Below are 24,267 nucleotides of genomic sequence, written 5' to 3'. Positions count from 1 at the left end.
GGACTCTTAAAATAGAATTTATCTACGGCGGCGGATTTGAGTCTCTAGAGGATGCGGATGCTGTCTATAAACTGATGAGAGTCGTTCGCTTTCGAAAGGGGAAAATTTACAGTAAACTTTTACTGCGCCACATAAAAATATGGAAATAAATAACATGGGTTCTCATCATCATGAGGTCGTCATCATAAGAGAAATCCCCTATTATCAAATTGAGAAATATCTTTTGGCTACTAAGGATACTGCGAAAGAAGAAAGGGAGGCGTAATAAGAGGAGAGAACAGGGAAAAGATGAGAGCATCCCGAGTGTTTTATGGGGTGTTGTAAAACTAAGATATGGGATGCTCATCAAAGAATATCTCTAAATTATCCCATAGTATAGTTCAGTTGACTTAAAAGGAACCTATCTGTTTGCTATTGCTCACACTAAAAGCAGTTCAAACTATAGGGTTATAATAATATAACGGTGTGGTTTTGAACATGGCTTAAATGAAAACACAACAACTTGAAGTTAATGTTTTTTTATTTTTCGTATATGTCGGCTAAAATAGTTTTATATATTAATATATATAATTTATTTTATAAAGTATATATATAATTTATAAAGTTTTATATATAATTAATTAATTTCAATACGCACGCCCTCAGTTTCTCGGGAAACACTGTGTTGATATTAGCTAACTCCAAACGAAAGGCGCCGAGGGGACTATGGCTTAACGTCCCATCCGACGGACGGATTGCTGTTCTTGAAGCGGCCTCCTTAAGGCACTCATGCAGGGATCAGGCCACCTCCGAAAAAATCTCTGCCACCGCTGGGATTCGAAACCGGAACCAATGGGTGGGAAGTCGGCACTTTAGGAGTAGGCTAATGTCGGTGCCGGGTTTCTATCTTGCCAAGTGACTTAGGGTGCTCATAATAAAATTAAAAATTATGAAAGACGAAAAATTTGAAAAATAAAAACATAAAACTGAAAGTAATTCTGTATCCACTTACACCACGTTTACAACTGCTGCATTCTTTTATGATTGCTCTGTATTCTTGATAACCATATTTATTTAACACATAAAAGGGTATGACCAAATGTAATATTTAACCAGGAGAATAAGAAAAATGAGCTGATGAAGTCGTTTTAATGTATTAGGAAGGGAATATATTTATAACTAAATTTTTACAACGCTTACAACAATAACCTTAAGTTCATATTTTAGTATCAATAGAAATACTCCATAAAAATTTTAGGGTCTTTGTAAATCCTGGCTGGTTCCTGATATCACGCTCTAACTAAATAGTATTAAATATTTCAGAGTAAATATCTCACCTGATATATTACGGTGGTTTTTAATTCATACAAACGAACAATGATCTATTATTGTTCATAGTTTAGGCGCAAACATGACAGAATGTTGACTCGTAATGAGTCATTCTATATTTATAGGTGAGGATAATTCTCAAACCCAATTTAGAGGAGAATTTGACTTAATTGCACACACTATTAATAAATTCATGATGCAAACGAGTACGTATTAAGTTAACGCGTAGAAAAATGAAGGCTATCAATTTTCAATGTTTATCGTAATAAATGCGTAATTAATCACTATCTATGCAGATTTTGAAGGAAAAGGTTTGGCATTTCACTGAGGGACTAAAATATCGATCAGAAATTTAAAATGTCAAAATAATGCAGTGAAATTGTTCGATGTGATTAATAAAGAATATAAAATTTTAAATAAAACTAGGGAATTCCGTAATAATACGATAAATTCTAATTACTGAAAATTAATAATTTTGTCGAATCATAATTTTGTCTACCATTTTTACGGGTAAGGGCACTTAAAAGTATTGCTCCAAAATATACCTTTGTACAGCGCTGTAATCATCTTGCGTAGCTATGATTATTGATCTTTCAATCCTTGACACCTAAATCACGAGGTAAGTAATTCTGCGTATTGAGTAAGTAGCTCCGAAAGTAGATCAAGTATTAAGGCTTCACTTGGTGGAACCACATACCCAAAGTGCGTAATAGCTCACTTTTTATTGTTACTCAAAACCTTATCATTCCGACCATAGGTTTCGACTAGTAGACAGTCTAATAAAAACCTTGATTATGATTATCTAGTACTTGAAACCCAGGGTCAGAATAATAAGTTTTAGTATAAAATTAAAGAGTCTGTTATTTCGCATTATATTTCCAAAAGTATTCATTCAAATAATTTTTTTTAACTATATGACAGAATAAGGAAGAGAAAATTCGAAAGATGTAGGAGATCGAGTTGATGTGTTTGCTGGAGTGTTGGATTCCCACCCTGTGGGTTCGGGTTCAAAGCCCGGCGGTGGTAGAGAATTTTCAGAGACTGCCCAATCCCTGCTTAAATGTTTTGTGGAGGGCATTTAAGGCGCAATTATCTATCATTTGAATGGGACGTTAGGCCGTGGTCCCCTTGGTACCTTTCGTTGGGAGCAGGCTAATGCTGACGCCGGGCTTCTCTCCACCCTTACTTCCAAACCCTTACCTCATGGCGCAAATGACCCCAGCTCCTCCAAATACCATACCATACCATCTTTTTTTATTATCCTTCAAAGGGTTTGGTGCGTAAACATGATGGTAGAGCAGGGAAGGAAAGCTGATTATTCCAATGAGACGGTTAAACGCAGTGATGCAGGTATGGGTGAGAATTATAGATAAGTAAAATTAATAAGTACCTGAGCATAATATTAAGAAAGCTCTTGAACGTGAGAAAATGACTGTTGTAGTAGACCTTTTAACTTATAGCCATGTATGTACTTATTGTTATAACTATAAATTCAATGAGAGCTTTATGGATTAGTGTGGATTGGCACGTAATGTTACTATACAAATCTAGCCAGCGCCAGCGCATTATTCTCCGAGCAATAAAAATGTTTTTTTTACTTTTTAGTGAACTTTATATTGTTTTTGAAAAAAAGCGTGTTTTTTAAATCTTATTTTATTTTTCTACTTTTTAAAGGTGACTCATGTTTTCGATCAAACCAAACCGTTAAAAGAAATTCAAGCATAAAAATTATAACTTTCGCCATTCGTCGGTCGCCGACTCAAAATACGTACCTACCATCCATCCCTCGACTGATGAAACAGAGTTTATAGTCGGGGGATCTCGTCCAATGGCAACGTTTTGCTTCACGATAATAGATGCACACGTGGTTTTTACCGCTACCCTTCCAAACATGGAACGCCCCCACACGGCCGGGAGCGGATTCCGAGATCACGTCGTTGAAGAGCGCTCAACCGATTACGGTCCCATCCGTGCCATTGACACTCCGACAATACAAGGAGAATAGCTTTTCGAGCTTCAATTTGACTATGAACTGCATGAAGATAAAAAAGATTCGAACAATTCAATGGATCGCGGGATCTTCAGATGAAAGGAATGATTCTGAGCTGTGACATAAATGAATTAAGGCTTCTACAACCTCTTTCGCGTTGTTTCAGCACGGATAACGTTGTGTTTTGCTTGTGTTGCAAGCCTAGTCATGCATGCATATGATGGACCCTTTAATTATTCTCTCACTGAGAGTTATGATTTTACACCATGCTTATGTATGCATGTTCCGTTTCTTTGATGGATTATAATTTTTTAAGAATTTTTATGTGCTCCATTTGTGTATCTTATATTTCTAATTTTGTTGCCATGTAATGAACTGATTCAGTACCAATCAAAATTTTACAGTGCATGAGTTAGTTTTCAGAGAAAAAAACGGGAATTTGCTTGATTGACAAGAAACAGTCTGCGCAAAGCTACTAAAAAAAAGGGAAAGACAGGTTGATGTGCCATTCAACAGACTTAATACAAGCTGCACATGAGGCATTTCCTCTTGGCAACCAAAACTATGATAGTAATATCCCCACCATCGACAAGAATAGAACGGTTATCCCAGTGATGACGAGCCAGTACTCCAACCATAGCACCCACTCGCAACTGACTAAAGATTATAATCCTTTGTTGATTGTAATCCTTATTATAACTGGGCATTTCCATGAAAATGTCAACTTTTTCTATCAAATTATAATTTAGGCTGGGAATATTTTATCTTGATAAATCAACAGCAAATTGATTTAATGTTATGAAATCAATATTGGAAAGTTTATTCAGTCTCATTAAAAGTTTTTCAAATTATACTTCGATTCACAGTGCTTTGAAGATGTTTGAAATATTACACTTTGGAGGTAGACCTGCCAGTAATTCCGTCACATGCTAATTTTGAGCACATTTTAGAAGGTATTTCGATTATTAATTTTGTTTCTGCGCGAAAAATTCATCTAAATTAATGTTTTTTTAATCATGCATAGTTAGAAGTTAGGTAAATTTTTGTATTTTACAATTTAATGGAAACATCCTATAGCATAGTTTCTTCTGAAGGTAATTCCGTCACAAATGGAATTGCCCAATTATTAATAATTAGAGGTATTACACCCTGAAGCTTAGGTTACTGTAGTAAAATTGTTAGTTATCCTTAACTCCCTCGTTAAGAATCTCTAACAATCTCGCGCCAATATACTGTATTTCTCATTGAATAAACTCTGTAAAAGAGCCCTGGCCTAAGGGAAGAGGGGGCCGGATTGTAGCCTCACCTGAGCCAGGTAAAATAAACAGCCAGTCAAGTCATACTGCCACTCCCCGTCCTATTTTCTCAGCTCTCCAAGTATTCCTTCATTAAAGCACGTGAACCACTGTGTTAATCTTAAGTGATTGCACACTTCCATCCTTTCTCCACACCCCCGAGTTCGGTACAGAGAGAAAGCGTTCCTTCATTACATCAGCAGAGGCAAGAGGAGAGTTTTATTCGGCGGAAATCGCGTCCCCCTCTTCCCACAACGGACGCCTCGTCGGCGGAAACGGTCACCGCCAGGGAGAGGCGAATATAAGGAGGCGAAGAAGCGAGCGGCCATCAATTTTCATGAGCACCCGAGAGAGGGGAGTTAATTCGCGTCCATCGACGGACAGCGAGCGTTTGTTGTTTGTCGCGGCAACAAAAGCGGCGCGGCGAGGAATGAACTCTCCTTCCGCCCGCCTGCGGAGGGGCGGCACCACCGTCACGCGCGCCAGAGAGGCCTGGCGATCATTTCTTTTTTCATCTCTTCCTTCCTTCCTTTCTTTCCTTCTTCGTCCCTCATCCTCTCCCTTTTTGCTCCGCGACAATCCACACCACCAAAATGGCGATTTTTGTCTTTGTGGTTTGTTTTAAGTTAGAGGAACAATATCAACATTTCCTTACATGAATAATTTTTGGAAATATTTTGGCCATACAGCATACGTAACTTCGATATTTCTTGAGTCTTAGTTAATGTCCAAGTTTCACATTCGTGGACTTGTACCGGCTGTATTATAGTATTTTATAGTTTTGAACCATCTGAGTCCCGTAAATGAAAATGGTGTGTTGAGCATCATGACTTACGAAGAGCTTGGGGGAACTGTATAAAGATCCAGATATAATTGCTCAAATAAAAAGTCGGAGGCTAAGATGGGCTGGGCAAGTAAAAAGGAGAGAAGGGGACTCAATTCTAAGAATGGTGTCAGAAAGTCTACCTCGAAGGAAGCGACCGCTGGGACGGCCTCGGCTAAGATGGCAGGACCAAGTGCGTGAGGACACAGAAAAGTTGAGAGCAGAGACCGTATAGTTGGAAGCAATAGAAATATGGCGACATGTTGTTGGTGAGACCAAAATCCCACTGAGGTTTGATTGGCCACATAGGTAAGGTAAGGTTACTTCGTTATTTATTTATTTTTCTAAACCTCGGATATTGAAATCCACCTTTCGGCCATTTAAAAAAAAACCCAAAATAATAGGTAAAAATTTAATGTTAAAGAGCTATTTGTAATGCAAATATGTCGCTCTCTCTCTCAAAAACAGCAATGAAGTGCACCAATAAAATATTTTGCCCGTGGCGAGTTGAAGAAGACCACCGTTTCGCCGCTATCGTAGTTTTTTGCGCGTTCTTCTTCACTCTTTCGACCGTAGAAGCTAAAAGTTCTCATTAAAAAAATGTTTAAAAATTCATAGTTGTAGTGGAGTAAACAATGATTAAAACGATACATTATTAGACCCTACGGAGCTTTGGCAGAATTTCACACAAATCCTTAAAGTTTAGCGTTCAACCTTTTTTGCGCCGATGGCAGTTCCCACACCTACCGCCTCATCATCGCAAGGTCTCCTTCACAGCTTTTCTATTCCGCGGACTCCCTCTGCGCGTGCGCAGTCAAAAGGCGACTGCCACGCCTCCCTGCGTCCCGTGGGCGTGTTACAGGCGTTCAGGGGCTCTCGCATGAGTGTGACCTCCCCGAATCTGCTCCCTGCCCACGTGTCAGGGTCGAGGGGGGTAACACGGGTCACCGTTCGGGACAACTTCCTTTGAGGGACGACCTCTGCGACATGGTAGGAAGACGTGGACCGAAAGTTTAGTTTCAATGCTCACTCGCGCGAATGCAGCGGATAGCCAAATAATGCAAATACTTGGGGGATTATTCATTTGTAGACTAATTTTTAAAGAGACTATCTCCTAGAAAATCAATAATATCCGAGGATTAAAATGTAAAAGGAGTGGAATTTTTCCATGCTGAAATATATGCTTGCAAACGTTCATGAATATAAAATTAATTACGTCCAACGATGTAGTAACATTTTAACCTAGGTAGTACATTTAATTACTGTGGAAAATTTCGTGAAAAAATATTTTTATATCAATCCTAGAAAATTGTTACATTTGGTAGTAGAGGGTCGTAAATCATTATTAATGGATGAATTACCTGAAACACAGTGTTGAAAAAATTTCAATGTGATATGGAAATTGATAGATCAACAATAAAAAGACGAAACACTGCAGGAACAAGTGACTTTGTACGCAGTCATGCATGCATGAGTATTCATGGGATATGAGGAAAAGTACTAGGTGTTCAACCAACACCATGATGCACGATGACCTATAAAGCATCAGGTGCATCTATGCCTCCCTCTATCGACAGATAAAGTGCAACGTGCACCACCTACATTTTCACGTGACGCCTTCAAGAACACCACAATGAATTCAAGAAGTAGTTGAACATATCAGGATTTCCAAAGCACTACCAATCCATTTCGGCTCAGCATAGACGATTTAGACGTCATTTGAAGACGATTCGCCGACAAAGTTTCCGCGAAACGTTATTGAATTCCCGATTGACTTTTGCAATGATGCAGTTTTGTGCTAAAATTGACTCAACTGAGTCCATTCACTGTGGTGCCTAAATTCACGAGTTGGTCCCGAATGAACGATCTTATTTCACTTCTATAAATCACTTTTCGTGTCCTATAGGTCGAATGTATATTTTTTAAATATAAAAGGTTATAATAAAAGGCAACAAATTCCGCATCGCTTACTGATCTCACTTGATATTGAATGTTCAGAGGGTCCTGGAAATCTTGGCTTTAGGAAAAGGGTCGATGAAAAAAAGGCGATAAGAAGAAGGCCTGGACAATGGTCACAGTCGGAGAGCCAAAAGGATTTAGAAGTGATTACCAAAATCCTGGTGGCGCTAGGGGAGGAGATCAGGGGATTAGCGAACAGACACTGAAGTTGCTTTTCGATCCAGCCTTTAAATCCAGTGAAACCGCAAGAGACCAACTGATTTCTTTAAGCAGTTTCTCATTTCCGAACGAGAATCAACTTTTTATATGGTTATCAGCAATTAAAGCCATAATACTTACAATTCATGAAAATATCGTTTATGGAGGACAATTTTGTTAATGAGACGATTACAAGTTACCACAGCTCGTTTAATAAACACTTTTCCCATTTTCGCAGCCTGATCATGCACCGGATCAGTGGAAATTTATGTCAAATTATTTTCCGGTTAGGTGATCTTACTTTGAAATTTACCATAATCTTACTTTGAATTTTATGACATTTTTGAAATTGCAACAAGTCTACTAAGAAGGAGAATTTCTCCGCAAAAACACTCTATTCACAATCATTCAAGAAGAGAGTAATATCACATCTCCCTTTCTCTACAAATGGTGTCGTTGAATGACTCATTACAGCTGGAAGTTCGGTGGCGTGGTTTAATCATTGGGAAGGCGGGGACTAAAGATGGAAGGCTATGAGTAGAGAAGGGAAGGGAGGGACAGAGAGGAAATGACCGAGGCGAGGAGAAATGCGAAACAGCGACAAGCCATGCAGTGGCGGTCTCACTCGGGTGAAATTGAAACCTTTTAGAGTAGGGAGTCGGCAACTGCGAAGAGGGAAGGGAGGGACGATTTTGGAATTAAAGCCTTATTGCAACCTTTGAAGAGGAGGCGGCGTGGTAGGAAGAAAGCGCGTGCGACCGGCATCTGTGAAGGTGGCGCGGAGTTTTAAAAGGGGCGGTGCCGTTTCGTTTTGCCCCTCCCCCCTGATTAATGATGCTCTAAACGTGAACGTTAAATTACTTACAACGCAAAGTTTCATTCTTACTGTTGAAAATATCATGAAAACCATGATAAACAATGAAAAACCTCGAAAATAAGTGTTTGTTGGCCGATTCCAACATGATTTTCATAAAATAACTCACACTCAGTTTCTGCAGCCATTCCCGGGGTTGAATGGTGACCTTTGCTGCTTATATTTACTAATACTTGCTTACTACACGCAACTTCAAAAGCTACAGTATGAGGAACAGATGTCTGAGTTGTTTTTTTTTACATTCATTGGACTTTTATGTAGATTATAACTTCGTTTGTCGTAAAAAAACAAAACCTTGAAGAGCTTTCAGGTACATAATGCTCCCAGAATACCCACACAATTTCAATCTATCTGCACATTAATTCCCCTGAAAGCAAAAATAATCCTGCCCCTCCTTAATCCTGATCGTAATCCTGCGACTCCACCCATGCCCTTATAGGGGTTGGACGTAATTACATTTTGCAAAGAGCTGTTTTAAGTGCACCAATGGCTGTATACACGATCCTGGAAGCAGTGAGTACCCAGGTTTGTCGTTCGGGAGGGAGGGGTCCAAAACCGGGAGGGGGGGAGGGAGGAATTTTCGAAAAACAGGGTACTAAGTAGAATCTTTTAAAACTAATTTTCACACTTTTCATAACCGAGAAAACTTCATTTGTCAAAGAAATCATTTGTAAATTCATGATTTATCAAATTGACGATTCATGATTTCTTTCACGAAGGAAAGTAATTGAGTTTTTACTTTACGGGTGGGGGGGAAGGAAACCGGACCCCCCGGACCACCCCCTCGCTACGCCACAGCCCGAAAGGGATCTAGACGACAAAAACCCTAATCACGCACCCTATAATCGCTGACACAAGGAAAGATTAAGGTTTACAAAGCTCAAGGAATACCCCCCACACCCCACCACATGCTCGAAAACGTGCATACGAGTTTAATATGATAGGCACTGCATGAAAAAAGAGACTCTGAGAAGATAGCTTCATGGTGTGATTGAAAACGCCTGACCGGTACTCGGGAGATTCGGGTTCGAATCCCGGCTAAGCCAAATATTATTTCATGGCGAATTTCAAGAAGAGTGCTTGGTGGTGAAGCTAGCTTAGCTGGCATGCCAGACCGGCAATCGGGAGTTTAGGGTTTGAATCCCGGCTAAGCCATGCATTTTTTCAAGCCGAACTTCATCCTCGGTGCATATAAATTTGCACCCATGCGCGTGACTTCGTAAAAGGTCAATTGTTTCATGCAATTCTTTGAAATTCGTCGTCGCCGATTAACGACAAAGTAGGATTTATTTCTCTGACAGTGGCTCACTAAGCATCGCATGTGTCACGGAGAGGACTTGTGACGCCAACAGCTTGTTCGGTAACACCTATCCCAAAGTTCACTCCAAGAAGATGGCTTGGTAGTGCGATTGGCTAGCACGCCTGTCCGGCAGTCGGAAGATTCGTGTTCGAATCCCGGCCAAGCCAAATGTATTGTTCATGTCGGATGTCATCCATGGTTTACACTGATATGATAATTCGGAACCCACTTGTAAGGAAAAATGCACTCGTTAGATCATCATTCCATTCATTCACACGAAATGCGAGGAAATCTTCGGATGGGGATGCTTGAAGTGCGCATTTTTTGCCGAGTTGTTGATATTATTCATCCCGCCGCTTTCACTTTTTTTCTCGAAACGAATTAATTTCCCCGTCCCTCCAAAAAGCATATAAAAAGGAAGCGGTGTTCACGCAGACACCGCCGCGATGAAAAGTACAAAGCGGAAATTTCAGCGAAGACGAAGTCGAATGAGGAAGGCGACGAAGATGGCGACGCCGTTACACGGAATACACCGTTTGCTACCCCCCTTTCTCTCTCGTACCACTCGAAATTTGTTACAAAGAGGACCTCTTTCTCTCTTCCCCCTTCTCTCCTGCAAATCTTTCTCTCTCCACGTTTAAGCTCAACGATCCACTTTCTCTCAAGAGAGACAGAAAGAGAGAGAGGGACTCGCACTTTTGCCTTTCCCACGCAAGGGTCCCTCTCTCTCTCTGTCGCAGACAAACGCACCACGCGCGGAAGCACACAAAGGGACCGAGAGAGAGGAGAGACATTAGCCGTGAGGATCGCGTAAATAAATACTTGCTCACGTATACGTAACCCGCTTCACTCGGTCGCCTTCTGCCGGTCGCCTCTCAATCTCGGGCGCTTAATCCTACCCACTGACGCGCATCCTACCCACCTACATACCCACAAATATACTATACATGCAGTGGCGGATATATAGAGATGGGCTGGTGCAGGGGTGGGCAATTCTTTAGGGCTCGAGGGCCATTTTGTATGAGCGAAGGTAATCGTAGGGTCGCACCGTTTACAATGATTGAGACAAATTCAGAATGTCTTTTTTTCCACAATCAATAAGAGATTATAACTGCAGCGTTAAAGCTCACAAGTAGATTACATGACTTTGTAGTGTAGCCTACTAACTTATGTATACTTAAATGCATGTTTCCGAATTTTACAATGATTTAGACAGATTCAGAATGTCTTTTTTTTCCACGACCAATAAGAGATTATAAAGGCAGCGTTAGAACTCACAAATAGATTAGATGACTTTGTAGTGTAGCCTACTAACTTATGTATACTTAAATGCATGTTTCCGAATTTTATTATTATTTCTAACAGCTTGCTGTAGTTTAATTTTTAAGTATGCGTAACGTTTTTTGACCCGTCTGGTGTGCATGTGGGAATCCAATTGCATGCTGCATGCTGGTGATTGATCACCCCCTGCCAAACACCCTAGAGGTGGCTCGCAGGGTATTATTTAGATGCGGATGAAGATGATTGTATTCATCAGTTAACATTAAACTTGATTGGAGAAAAAATATAAATTATATAATAAAAATTAAACAATAGTGGTGGTTCTATTCAACTGATTCATTTGGTTAGCTTTATATTGGTTAAATTTCTTGCTGCATCACATTTAATTATGTAACGACTTTAATGAGTCAAGAGTATCCTAACACATTTATTTTTAATTCTGTGCCGGGCCATTACAAACTCTGTGACGGACAGCATGTAGCCCGCGAGCCGCAATTTGCCCACCTCTAGGTTAGGGGGTAGTGGCGTAGCCAGGATTTTGAAACGAAAGGCGGGGTTTACCGGAGATTTCGGGGTCCTTCCGGGATGTATAGAAAATACTCCAGGACAAAAGGGTCCGGGGGTCCTCCCCCGGAAAGTTTTGGGATTTTTCATGTTGAGAACGTGATTTTTAGGACTCAAAAACAGTAATTCTGAAAAGAAGTAACATCTTCCTAGTTCTTGGTGCCTCTTTCAAAAGCTCAAGGGAGGGAGGGGTTGTAACCCGAAAAACGCCCCAGTGGCTACCCCACTGCTAGGGGGGTCCATTCTCCATAGTCTTGGGGTATCCAACTTAAAACAGATAAAAAGATTATTTTGTTTAGTTTTCGAAAATAAATTGGAGATGAGAGCCTTGAAAACCCAAATTGCTAAAAATGTACATAAATATTTGTTTTAAAGCCAGATTTATGTGGAGAGAGGACGGGGGAAGCGTGGCCCACGCCGTAATTGTTTTAAAAACTCAATTCTTTGAAAAATTAGTAATGAGACAACCTTAAAGTGATATAACCTTCTCGGGTTTGGCACCGGGTAAGGCTGCATAACATTTAGATGAGAAACTTCCTCATCGAAACGTTGGCCTGAAACAGCCATCCCGAGAATACTTTATCATTAGTATTAGCCGGGAAAGCTTACGAACTTTTAACCTTCGAGTGTTGTTACAAGCCTCGAAATTCTCAAAACACTCGCTATCTCCCATATCCCCACCACTGCTGGGAGGTTAGGGAGGTAACCCCTTAGACCTCCCACCTAGCCCCCCCATTATTCCTATCCTGGATCAATCACTGTATACATGTACCCTGTATTAGTTCCGCTGAGTCGATTCTTTTGTTACTAGGCCGAGAATCGGCGTCATTTTATTGTTTTATCCTATAGATAGATAACCGCATACATTAGTGTTGCCATTTTATAATGGCTAGATAACAATCACTTTTTCCGTAAGCTTTAATTTGGTAGTACGTGTTTCAACCGCTAGGTCATTATCAGACACATACCTGATGATGACCTAGTGGTGACGATGATACCATACATTCAGATATGTGCCTGATGATGACCTAGCTCTTGAAACGCGTAGCGCCAAAGTAAAGCTTACGGAAAAGTGCTATCTTGTTTTCTGTAACCTTAATGTAGATACTTGAAATGATAAAAACTGGTAAGTGCATAGATGGGTAAGTGCTTGATGATGACCTAGAGCTTACCGTGATACCGCTTACGTACCTGATGATGACCTAGTGGTAGAAACGAGTAGAAACAAAGTAATACATGTGGAAAAAGTAATCTTTTGTTTTATTCAACCTAAAAAGTACATGTTACAGCATTTACATGCATTGTGATCCAAGAAAGCAATTAATAACGCTTTAACTCACTCACTTGAGCGTGTATTAATGGCCAATTTCATCAATCGAAAACGGATAATTTTCCAAGAGTGTAAACTTGAGGATTAATGAGGAATCCTCGGGGGAAATTTGCATTCGGGCAATGACAAATGTGCGAAATGACACGGCTCGCAGCTCACCGAGTTTTCCTCGATTCGTTCAGGGTCGTGACACACGGTCGCATCGACGCAGGACGGTTCTAATTGCGACGGAATATCAAGCGGCGCGTGTAATCACTTCGCGACTGTGTACACACGGCGTGGGCCAAGCTTTCCCTGCCCATTCCCTCTCCACATAAATCTGGCGCCCATCTAGCAGGAAATCACACGGCTAAGGGACTCAGGAGAGCGAGGGGAGAGGTAGCCTGGTTGCTGAGACGCGGCGCGGGAGCCATTAGGGAATCGGCGTGTGGCTGGCTGCTTGCTAATCCGATGAGTGGGCAAGCTGCGCACTGGAGCGGCCAGCGCGCTAACTTCGGCCAACGGAGCGGTGACCGTTTTCCTTCGGCTCCTCCAAGTTCTGTTTTGCAAGGGCGGGTGTAGCATTTGCTGGGCGGGTTTTTGTTTCCAGCGGTTATTCCATAAGCGCAGCAAGACCCCTGCTTTGCGACGGGTCCGACTTACGGTGGGTTCGCGTACGATCTGATTGTGAGCGTATTTTGCTCGCGCCTTTTTCAATTTCAAATGTCGCTAATTTTAAAGCAAAATTTTTTCGGAGAGATGTCGAGGAACAACGTATCGAATGATAAACAAAGAAGATACAGCACGCGTTGCAAGCTGTTATAAGATTTCGCTCGACCCCCCATAGATTTCGCTCGACCTCCTCCCTCTAATCTCACGCTAGTTTGTTAAAAAGCGTATATTCAGTGTAAATAGGTTAATCTACACTTCATTGCGTTGAATTCATAAAAAAATTGTTTATTATTATTATTTAAGTTAAGGATAGTATTGTAGTCTTGAATCAGTGGCGTAACTATGGGGGGTGGATGGGGGGATAGATACCTCCCCCCCAAAGCCTCAGACAAATAAAAAAATTATTTAAAACTATTGTCTAGTTTTGACGTATAATAACTGCATCTGCTCAAAGTTAAATGTTAAGCGCCCAAATGATATTAAATGTATTTCCTGGCATTTCGATTCTCAAAAATTTTCCAGGAACTCATGTTGCCTGGGGGGGGGGGGGGGGTCACCACCCTAGGCCATCCCACACTCTCTATCCCCCACAAAGCATATGACTAGTTACGCCACTGTCTTGAATAATATTTTATACAATTACTTGGGGGGAAAAATTACGTGATACCTACTAACCAGAAACCCCCCTCGTTCCTTGAGTGAGATTAGGCGTAAATCGGCTTGACCCTCCCTCTCCTAAACGCCTCACGTATTCAATGGATGTTCCCTTACCGAGAGAATCACGTGAAATTCATCTCACTCAACTCACCTGTTCGTGTATTAGGGGATACACTCTTCCCGAACACCAGCTCTGGCGCCCGCCACTTTTTCATGTGTGCTTCGCCATTAAGTCAATCCAGCTCATGAGCTATTCACGGATAATTCAACGCAGATAACATAACATAAAACATAACCGGCTCTTCATTACCTTTTCCTGCACGTGCAAATCATTTCCCTTTGGGCCTGAGTTTTTGGTGCTAATACGAGGAAGTTGGTAATTGCGATTGACATGCTACATCTAAAATAACAATCATTCCCATGGTGAAGCGTGTGATCAAGACATTTGTGCCCAAACCAAGCGATGTGGGATTTTAGGAGGAAGTTGGCTTCAATTATGATTTCAATTGCATAATTTGAGGAAAAGTGTGGAAATGTTTAACTGTCGTGGGAACAGATGCGTATTGTTCATTGCGAAGGTATAAAAACGAAACAAAAAATAATTTTCAAGACCATGGCGACTTGTCAGGCAGTAATTAAAAAAATATTTGCCATACCCACTTTCAGGTGAAGATATTAGGACAACTTACTGAATACGAAATTTAAGGTACTTAGCTATGTGTTTTAACTATCATTATAATGCACCGCATTCGTAGCCATATATTTAATTAAAAAAATAACATTTAACTAATACGTCTACTTTATTTTAGTTCAAATTGAATTATCTACTTATTTTTCTGCTGCTGACATCCAACCGAAAAATAAGAACGCCATATTTCTCAAAATTATTTTTAATTAATGAGCGGCAATTTCAACCCGAGGCACTTTCGGCTAATGAGGGTTCATTTCTTAGTTGACGAGTTCAAACTCAAAAAAAAATCCCAATATTATTTATGAAAAGCTGTACCCATCAGGGTTGCTATCGTGAAGCTATTAAACAGCAGGATGAAATAAGTAAAATAAAGTGAACAAGCAAGCTATCACAGCGAGAGAGAAAGTGGTAGAACATGAGAATTGCGTCCACGATCTTTACTCAAAAACGCTTTTAAATTTTAAGAAAATGTATACTGAAATCTGAGAATTGAAGACAAAAATATGCACAGGAAAAATATAAGCGAAATAAAATAAAAGAATGGAAAACATTCCTTGAAAATACCTCTTACTGGTCGCAGAATGTTTGACAACCCACAATAAATTTATACTTTTCCGTCTTTAAGACAGGGAACCCTTATGGACTAATTTTTCAGCTTTAAAACTGAAAAATAATATGAGAAACAGCACGATTGCAGATGGATCATCTTTAGGCACACCCGATAGTTAATTGTTTTTCAATCCCTCGATCGGAGAATCGATTCGAGTGCGCAGATTGGTAAACGATCAAAAAAATAAAACGTTCAGGACGTATTCCCAAATAGCGGGTGGTGTTGTTGGCTGGAGGCACGAACATTACAAAAGAGGATCCTAAAGTCGGCCTCTAAATGTGTTGTCACCTACAGCGCATTTAAGTGGGTTTACAAAAGTTGCCACTCGCGTCGGTGACGGACAAAGTGGTCCGTGTATCTCGGGAAAATAAGGTATAATTAAGGGGCGTTAACCAAAATTTATAAATATAATGGCGTGATCTACGAAATACATAACTTTCCAGTGCTATTCCTCGCAATCACAAACATAATAAAGAAAATCATTGAAAAAAATTGGATCATATTGCATTCATGACCGCGCCGCGGACATATTTGAAAACCGATTAAAATGCGACCGAATTGGTAACAGAAATCAGCCTTCCATGGGATGAAATTTAGCCTCCTCCATGCAGTATCCTTGGTCGGAGGGTTGAGGCAAGGGGAGGAGTGCGTCATTGGGGTTTGTATCTTACCGTAGAAGGCATTAATTCGCCTTGTAGCCGGCGAGTGGGGGGCTTTTGGCTTGAGGAAGTGATGCTCAGGGTTGGAAAGCGGGGAGGTGGAAGAAGAAAAGCCCTTGATGTAAAAGGGGGAAGCTTCGCACGCACCTGCTCGGATATATATTACCTCCCCCTTTCTCCTTAAATAATCCCACTCCCACCCCACAGCACCTACTACACCTCTTCTCTCTAAATCGACGACTAGGGACCGAAACAAGGGAATGGGAGGTAGGGAGTCGACGCGATGGAGTGTGGGGGAACAGATAAGGGGAGAAGATTAGGCCGGAACACGCCGTTTAAGGACTGGAACACAGCACGAAACAGAAAACGCTAAGGCTCGGTTTAAGTAGTCATTATCGTCTGCCGGTTTTCGAGCCTCATTGAACAAATCATTATCGTCATTTATAGCCAATTGAATGATAATCGCGGTGGCTCGCTTCGGTGAAGGTGAAGAATTTCAACTGAGAAGAGATAAAAAGAGTTCTTTATTTTACTTTTACTTATAACTGACCAAGAAACCTTATATTGGATTACTATCCAGTTAAGAATGCTTTAGTGACTTGAGAAGAGATTATAGTGGAATAGTGATAAGGAATGAGTTATCTTAGGTATAGGCTATTTGGTGAAGGAGGGAAAATGTGGTGTAATATTGTGTACTGTATAACTTAGACAGAGGTGAATTACAACATTAGAGTTACACATATTATGTACCTGATATTGATGACCTAGTGGTTGAAATGCGTAGTGGCAAAGTAAAACTGGAAAAAATTGCTAACTTGTTTTCTTCAACGAATACGTATTCTTTCCACTAAACCTCCACTACCTCAGTCAATGGTATACAGCATGAGAGTTACCTGTTATTCAAGCATACTTCCTTATATCGAGAATAAAATACACAATAGAGAAATGAATAGCTCTTCAAAGCGGCTGCAGCAAATGCAGAGACATTGTTAAATCCAATTCGTTGCCTATTAGCATTGGCATGCATCAGGAAGTATTTCGGTACCTGTTTAAGTATGAAGTGGTTAGGATGTCATGTAATGAACTTTGAAACAGCTCCAAAATAATTTTATTACTGAAAAAATGTCAAGCGCAGTGAGGTCAAAATGTAAATTTTATGTTGCTTGAAGCTTATTGTTCCTGAGAAAATACAGCAGCGGAAAAATACAGTGAAATGGAAAGTTATAGTGGGTGAAGACAAAAGAGACGTGCTGAGATCATCGTTGGAATATTGTCTGAGAGGAACAGTAACGTATAGTGTGTAACGTATTGTGAGTAGTATGTGCTACCGAGGGGGCAAGTCTAAGACAGCCGATGATATCCACGCGATGAAGTCTGCAAGGATACTGGAATCATGTCACAAATCCTTTGAGATTTCCAACACTCTCTTTCACCGAAGTAGATAATGTGAGGGTGCAATTTCATAGGGGAATAAAGGAAAGAAAAACTTAAATAGTGCATTATTTAACAATGAGAACAAGTTGTATTTACAATACAACATTCTTAATATCTCAGGAATAGAGACTTTTCCTGAGATATTAAGGAAAATTTTATGAATAAATCATAATCATTCTTAATTTTGAACCCTGAATGGCATACGGATTTCTTTAAATTTTTCGTTTTTGTGGAAAGACTTTGAAAAAAAATTGTATTTATTTGTAATTATATTCATAATATGATGGGAAAATTTGAGCTTCCGAAAATTCATGTCCGTTTTTCTAGTTTTTTTTAATAGCACGTTTTCCAGTCCGTTTTCTGAACGTTGTTTTATCAGTGAAAGCTTTGATGTTTCAGGCTAAGAGCACACTATTACTGCATTAATATTCGAAGCAATCGTTCTCCATTTCAGGCTAATTATATCATTTTTGATATTCAAATGCGTAAGTTCGATTATCAGACACTTATAAATACAAATTGGCTGAAATATGCAATGTGAGGGATTCAACCAGATAAAAATGTCTTCACTCTCACCGAAGTTCTCTAGCCCTACCGCACAACCAAACAACTCTCAAAGAAAATATTATTTATTCGGAATGGACGAAATTTGTCACATCATTAGCCGACCTCATTGAAAACAGCATACCAACTTATAATAAAACTACATGCTCAAAATAAGAACTCATAAAAACGCAATTTATTCATAGAAAAAATATCCCATGTTTTCTATTATGGCGGATGTCCTTCCTTTCATGGGTGACCTGCGTTCAGGTGATCTCGTGCGTGGTAAGCACAGATACACATTCCACTGTAGAGATTTATACTGTAATTCATGTACATGGATTGAAGCCACCGATACTTTTCTACCACAAGTTAACACTCACGTGGCAAGGAGAAAATTATTACCCCGAGGGGTTCCCAGCACGGCGTTAATTCGTGTGTGAAAGCAACCGCATGACTCAGGCGTGCGCTCGACTTCGGAACTCGGGCGCGTGCACCCTGAACTGCGGCGCACGCGAAAGTCACGCACGGCAGACACGCCCGGGAGTCACGTGCCCTTATCACGCATCGCTCCTCCGGGGCCGCTAATAATTTTGGGGGCGACACCAGTGCCATCGGTGGCCCTGGAGGGGACTAAATATTACGCTGCGGTGGAAAGTACAGGGTACGTATTAGCAGGTATATGCGATCGAGTTGGAAGAGGCAGCGCTCGGGGAATTTGCGGCAAATAAATTAGGAGTGAAAGCTGATTTAGTGCAGGGAGCGCGCGGGCACGCGAGGTCTCTTCGGCCGAGCGGCCTCCCATCCGCCCGCCTCCAAAGAGGCTTTTCACTTTCTCTTCCTCCACCGCGCGGCTGTTCATTCTACCTCGCTCGCATGCCCGCGAGGCATTAAAAAAAAGGTAAAGGACGCTCGAAATTAATTTCTGACTTCATGACGGCCGCAAGGTGGCATTAAAAATATTCTCCGCTTTAATTTTGGCACATGTGCGTTCATATTTATGATAGCTGCGTTCATTGGTCTCTGCGGACATCCATGGTGAAGTGTTAAATACAAGACATAAAATACCAGCCATATATGCATGTAATGACCCCTAATAATTCCAAAATCGTAGCTGGATAAGAAGACATGCATCCAAACTGGGTTATATCTTCGCTGGAGTAATATGCTTACATGTGATGAATATAAAAGATGTAGAAATACCCAAACTAATTCATGACTCCATAACGCCTAAAGAGTTTGATCTGGAGTGTAGCTCTCTACGGTGCGGAAATGTGGACACTGAGGAAGGAAGACGAGAGAAGATTGGAGGCGTTCGAGATGTGGGTATGGAGAAGAATGAAGAGGGTGAAATGGACGGAGAGGAGAAGGAACGACGAAGTGCTGGATATGGTTGGCGAGGGGAGGCAGCTTTTAGATGAGATACGGAGGAGACAGAAGGTATGGATGGAGCGAGTACTTAGCGGGGAGGGGATGTTGAAAATGGGGTGAGAGGGTAGAATGTTAGGGAACGAGGGAGGCGAAGGAAAAGAATAGTATTTTTAGATAGATTGAAGGAGAGTAGGCCTTACAGTGAATTAAAGAAGGCAGTGCTGGAAGGAAAGGGAGGCTCCCAGATCACTTCTTGAATACTCCATGTAAACCTACCTAAATCGGTCGAATACTATAATAATAACAATAATAACGCCTGCATTGTCTTTTTATGTACATACCCTATATCTGGTGGCCTTTAATGTTTCCAAAATCATAGCAGGATAAGAGCGCATACAATTAAAATGGGTTTGGTCTTGGTTGGAGTTATATGTTAAATATGATGATCATAAAAAGTAAAGAAATATGAAAACTAATTCACGTCTGCATTGTCATGTTATATACGCATACAGATCAATGTATTAAAAAAAATAAATACATCAGATTGAATACTGATCTGAGAAGCATAATTGCTTGCTTTTCTCAATAAATCCTGATAACGTAAACAACTGAAGTAAGAAACATTGCAGTCAGCATCTTCAGGTCGAAACTGTTGTCGCCAAAACACAACGGACGCGGTGAAAACCCGAATAGAATGCAGAGATCAACTGAAGTAAGAAGTTTACCTTACTCTTCTGAGAGCCGAGAGCTTACCAAATCTTTACGCTATGGTACCTATCCATCATAGAGAGGATGCCATTGAGATATTGAAAATAAAATTGGCATGCATCGATCTTCAGGTGAAAATTATCCAAAAAGTGAAACTGCCAGTTCTTCAAAATTTACCCCCCAAGATGAACGCTCAACTTCAAAAATAACATAGTTTTCACATAAAATAACATCATCAAGCTAGTTTGAAGTTGAGGGTCGTCGTACGACTTTCAGATTTACCAGAAACTGAAGAAATAAAGCTTATTCCTGTGTTTATTATCCACTAATTACGCTGAGAGAGACGCAAAAAACGCTTTTCGCAGATTTTCGCAGCGAAAAAACAGCTAAAATAAATCTACGAAATCATAGGATTAACTATCATTCCGTGGGAGGAATACTTTGGACTATAGGCTTAAGAATATCTGTGAGATTGAGTTGAGATTAAAATTTAGATTATAAAAAATGGCAAAAGAGTTCCAAGAATGGGAATGAAATATTGGGAGATCAATTTAAGAGTCCCAATAAAAAAATGGAAATATCTCCCGCACTTTCAATTGCAAGCGAAACTCTGTAATCTGCAAACAACATTACGGGACAAATGAAATGAAAAAAAAAAGAAACGGGAATCCGAACTCTCTTCACGCCGATATCGCGATTGCGGACACGACCTTAATGAATCGAGGGATCGAACCGGGAGACCAGAGTCGTAGTATCATTCCAACATGGCTCTGCGGTGATACCGCCACCGCGGTTATCTGGAATCAATGACCGAATCGCTCAGTTTATTGGAAACGACCGATCATTAACCCAAGAGCAACCCGAGTCCCGCCCACTGCGACGTAAAATCCGACCCTGCGGAACCTTCCGCCCCGAGTGCACTCCCAGAATAATGATGTCAAGAGTTAAAGAAGATGGCGAGGTCGAGATAGCAGATCGAAGGGAAAGGGAAGGGAGTTCGCAGATAGGAGAGATATTTGAGAAGAATAATATTACAATATCACTCCCTCAGTGATTCGACCCGAAGGTTGGTTTGGTTAGGTCAGGGTAGAGCTCTGCCCGGACTAGGCCAGAGCGTGTGGACTTCACGCATTCAGGATACGAGGGCCAGTTCCTTCCCCTGGGCCGCATTACACTTAGAGAATTTTTAATTTGGGGCGTCCGAAGGCAATGTTACAATATAAAATATATTTTTATAAAAAAATAACTATTTTCTCACGAAAAATTTTCAGTAAACTTTTACGTTGTTAGCGCTTAGCTTAAGTAAAGATGGCTGGGTCGGGGGATTGCGCGGTAAGTAAACAAGTCGGACATTCTACATTGTGACTCTTTAATTCACGCTTTTAACAATTGGGAAGTCCTAGGAAGAATAGAAAAGAAAATAAGGCTCATGAAAACCCCAATAAAATGGTGGAATTACTTAAACCGTCATAACTTGAGGCAAGATGAAGACAATCGTCGGGGGACAAGTATATGGCAAGGAGAAGAAAGGAAGACCTCGAATAAAATATGTGGAGCCGGCAAAGAAGGATGCGAAAGTGAAGATAATACGTGAATGCGAGAAGATTATTTGGTATGAGAATCGAGGGGAGAGCTGCGTCAAACCATTCGTAGGATTGATGACCAGTGTTGTTGATGATGATCATTACTACAGACATGGTTACACGACAAAAGACTTTCTGAATTTTTGACGCCACAAGGTGGCTTTTTTTTAAGTATCCTTCGCTTCAATTTTGGCACACATACATTCATATTTATAAATAAGCATTGCCCGCCAACCCCTACTAACCTCCACAAGAGGAGATATTACCTATCCCACATTCGAAAGAGAGGCGAAGAAGTTGTTTTTCTGTTTCCTTCCAACCGTCAATTGTTTCAAAATGAGCGCCGACATTTTCGCGATTGTTCCACATTGACCGAAATAAAATAACGCTTTTTCGAAGCACAGCGGGAGTAGTTAGTCTTGAAAACTTTAAAATTATTCGTGATTGAAATAATTTTTGATTCAAATAAAGACTCAGTACTGTAATAGTTTTCTGATAAGGGACACCAGAAGTCATGAGACCGTTAAGAAGACCGAAAATGCGCTGGAATGAAGAAGTTAAGAAGGATATGGGAGCTGAGCTGGATATAGCAGGCGAACGTAGAATGTGGAAGCGTTTGGTTGGTGAGGCCAAACACCAGGGTTTCGAATGGCCACAGGAGTAACAGCAAGTATTATAAATATTAAATATATAGAATATACATGTATATTTTCAATATTTATTTCTACTCACTCAGGTTTCAGCATGTAATACCATTCTCATATTGCCAAGAACCATGTATTGGAAAAAATAAAGGGTTGTGAAATATAAAAAAAATCTATCAAATTATGTCGCAAACTGTTTCTTTTATAGTGTTGTAATAGGAGTAAACTCTTATCGGGATTCCCACCTTCTATACCTTCTCTATTTTAGCCAAAGTTTCAAGCTCCGAATCGGGGCTCATCGTCAGGGCTGCCCTTCATCATAAGTCCTGATTATGAGTCTCGCGTCGGAGATTGAAAAGTTGGCTAACATAGAGAATTTAACCCGGTGGGAATCCCGAGAAGAGTTTACCCACATTTTTCGCCGGGAAAGTATCAAATCTTATATCAGTATTGTAATAGTTTGTCACGACCAACAAGTACGTTGTTCCAGAAATGACATTGGCTCTGTTCACGGGCGGATCAGGGATTTTTTCTGGGGGGGGGGGGGGGGGGGCGGGGGCAGCACCAGGGTCTGACAGGCAAACCGTCTTCTCGTATTTGGGATTGAACATAATATGCAACAATCCACCAAATATACTCTTAAATTTAATATAGAACTTATTAATACGTATATATTTATATTAAACTTTTATATTAAAATATAAAATTTATTCATATTTGTATTGAAATTCTCGTTTCCCTTTCGATCGTCTAGGGGGGCACGTGCCCCTAAACCACCCCCTTGATCTGCCTATGACTTACTTTCGCGAGGTAGAGAGGTATTGTCGAAGAAAGGGGAAGGAGGGAAGAGTTTGGGGCTGGACGAGATATTCGAGGAAGAAAAAAAACAAAAGAAAATTGGGAGGCGGAGTGGGTTTTGAGAGGGTAAAATAAGCCACCCACCGACTGATTCTTATGCGTCCCGCAAAAGTGGGATCGATCGCCGAGAAAGAAGATGCGCCGCGCAAATGTAAAGAGCTCCATCTCTTTCCGCGACAGGGAGGATTTAGAGAGAGATTTGTGCCAGTCGAAGGGAAGAGAGTTGGTCCACTAAATAGGAGTGGGGGGGGGGGTTCTTTTTTTATCAGGTGATTCGGGTCGCACGATTTAGCTCATGCCGAAGAATCGTTCTTTCGATTAGTTCTTTCGAATAGTTCTTTCGAATCGTTTAAATGAACCAAATGAAGATATAGAACCAATTTATGAGCGTTTCTACGGCCTTGCTCCAGTTGAAAGAAATGAAGCAAAGGAATGGGGGTCGATATGCACTGCGTAAGGGAGCGATTAAAAGCAGGGTGAAGCCTTTTCCGACACTACGAAATACATGGACGGCTTCCATGCATTTTGGAATGGTAAGATGTCAAACATTTGAAGTACGAATAGCGTATTTAGATGTTCCAAAACTATCCTAAAGGAACCAAATATTTTATCATCCAAGAATCTTTTCCGAATTAAAAAAGGCATAAAAAATGCAGTGTTAAAAATAAGACTTTTTCCGCTTGAAATTATGAATTAATAACACAAATTGCAGCAATAAATGATGCATACAATAAAATAAGTCGCTGACGGACAAATTGATCCGAATATGACGGGGAATAAGGTATAATTAGGGGTGTAAACCGATATTTATATGCATGATGATGTGATCTATCATATTAATAAATTATCCTTTCTCCTTTATAGCGTATTATTTGTATTCCTTATCTTGACCTCGTTTAATAATTGTTAAAATATTTCTTGGAGTGTAGGTCAACG

At 40.5% G+C, this 24,267-nt stretch overlaps 1 protein-coding gene across 6 annotated transcripts in view; it reads right to left on the bottom strand.

Annotated features, from left to right (window-relative positions):
* LOC124162929 (teneurin-a) overlaps positions 1–24,267 on the bottom strand; it is a 998,878-nt gene that overhangs the window by 145,824 nt on the left and 828,787 nt on the right. The window lies entirely within an intron of this gene.

This window comes from Ischnura elegans, chromosome 7, assembly GCF_921293095.1.
Source record: "Ischnura elegans chromosome 7, ioIscEleg1.1, whole genome shotgun sequence".
Lineage (NCBI taxonomy): Eukaryota > Metazoa > Arthropoda > Insecta > Odonata > Coenagrionidae > Ischnura > Ischnura elegans.
The sequence above is the reverse complement of the archived record's forward strand: the minus strand, read 5'-3'. Positions and strand labels throughout refer to the sequence as shown.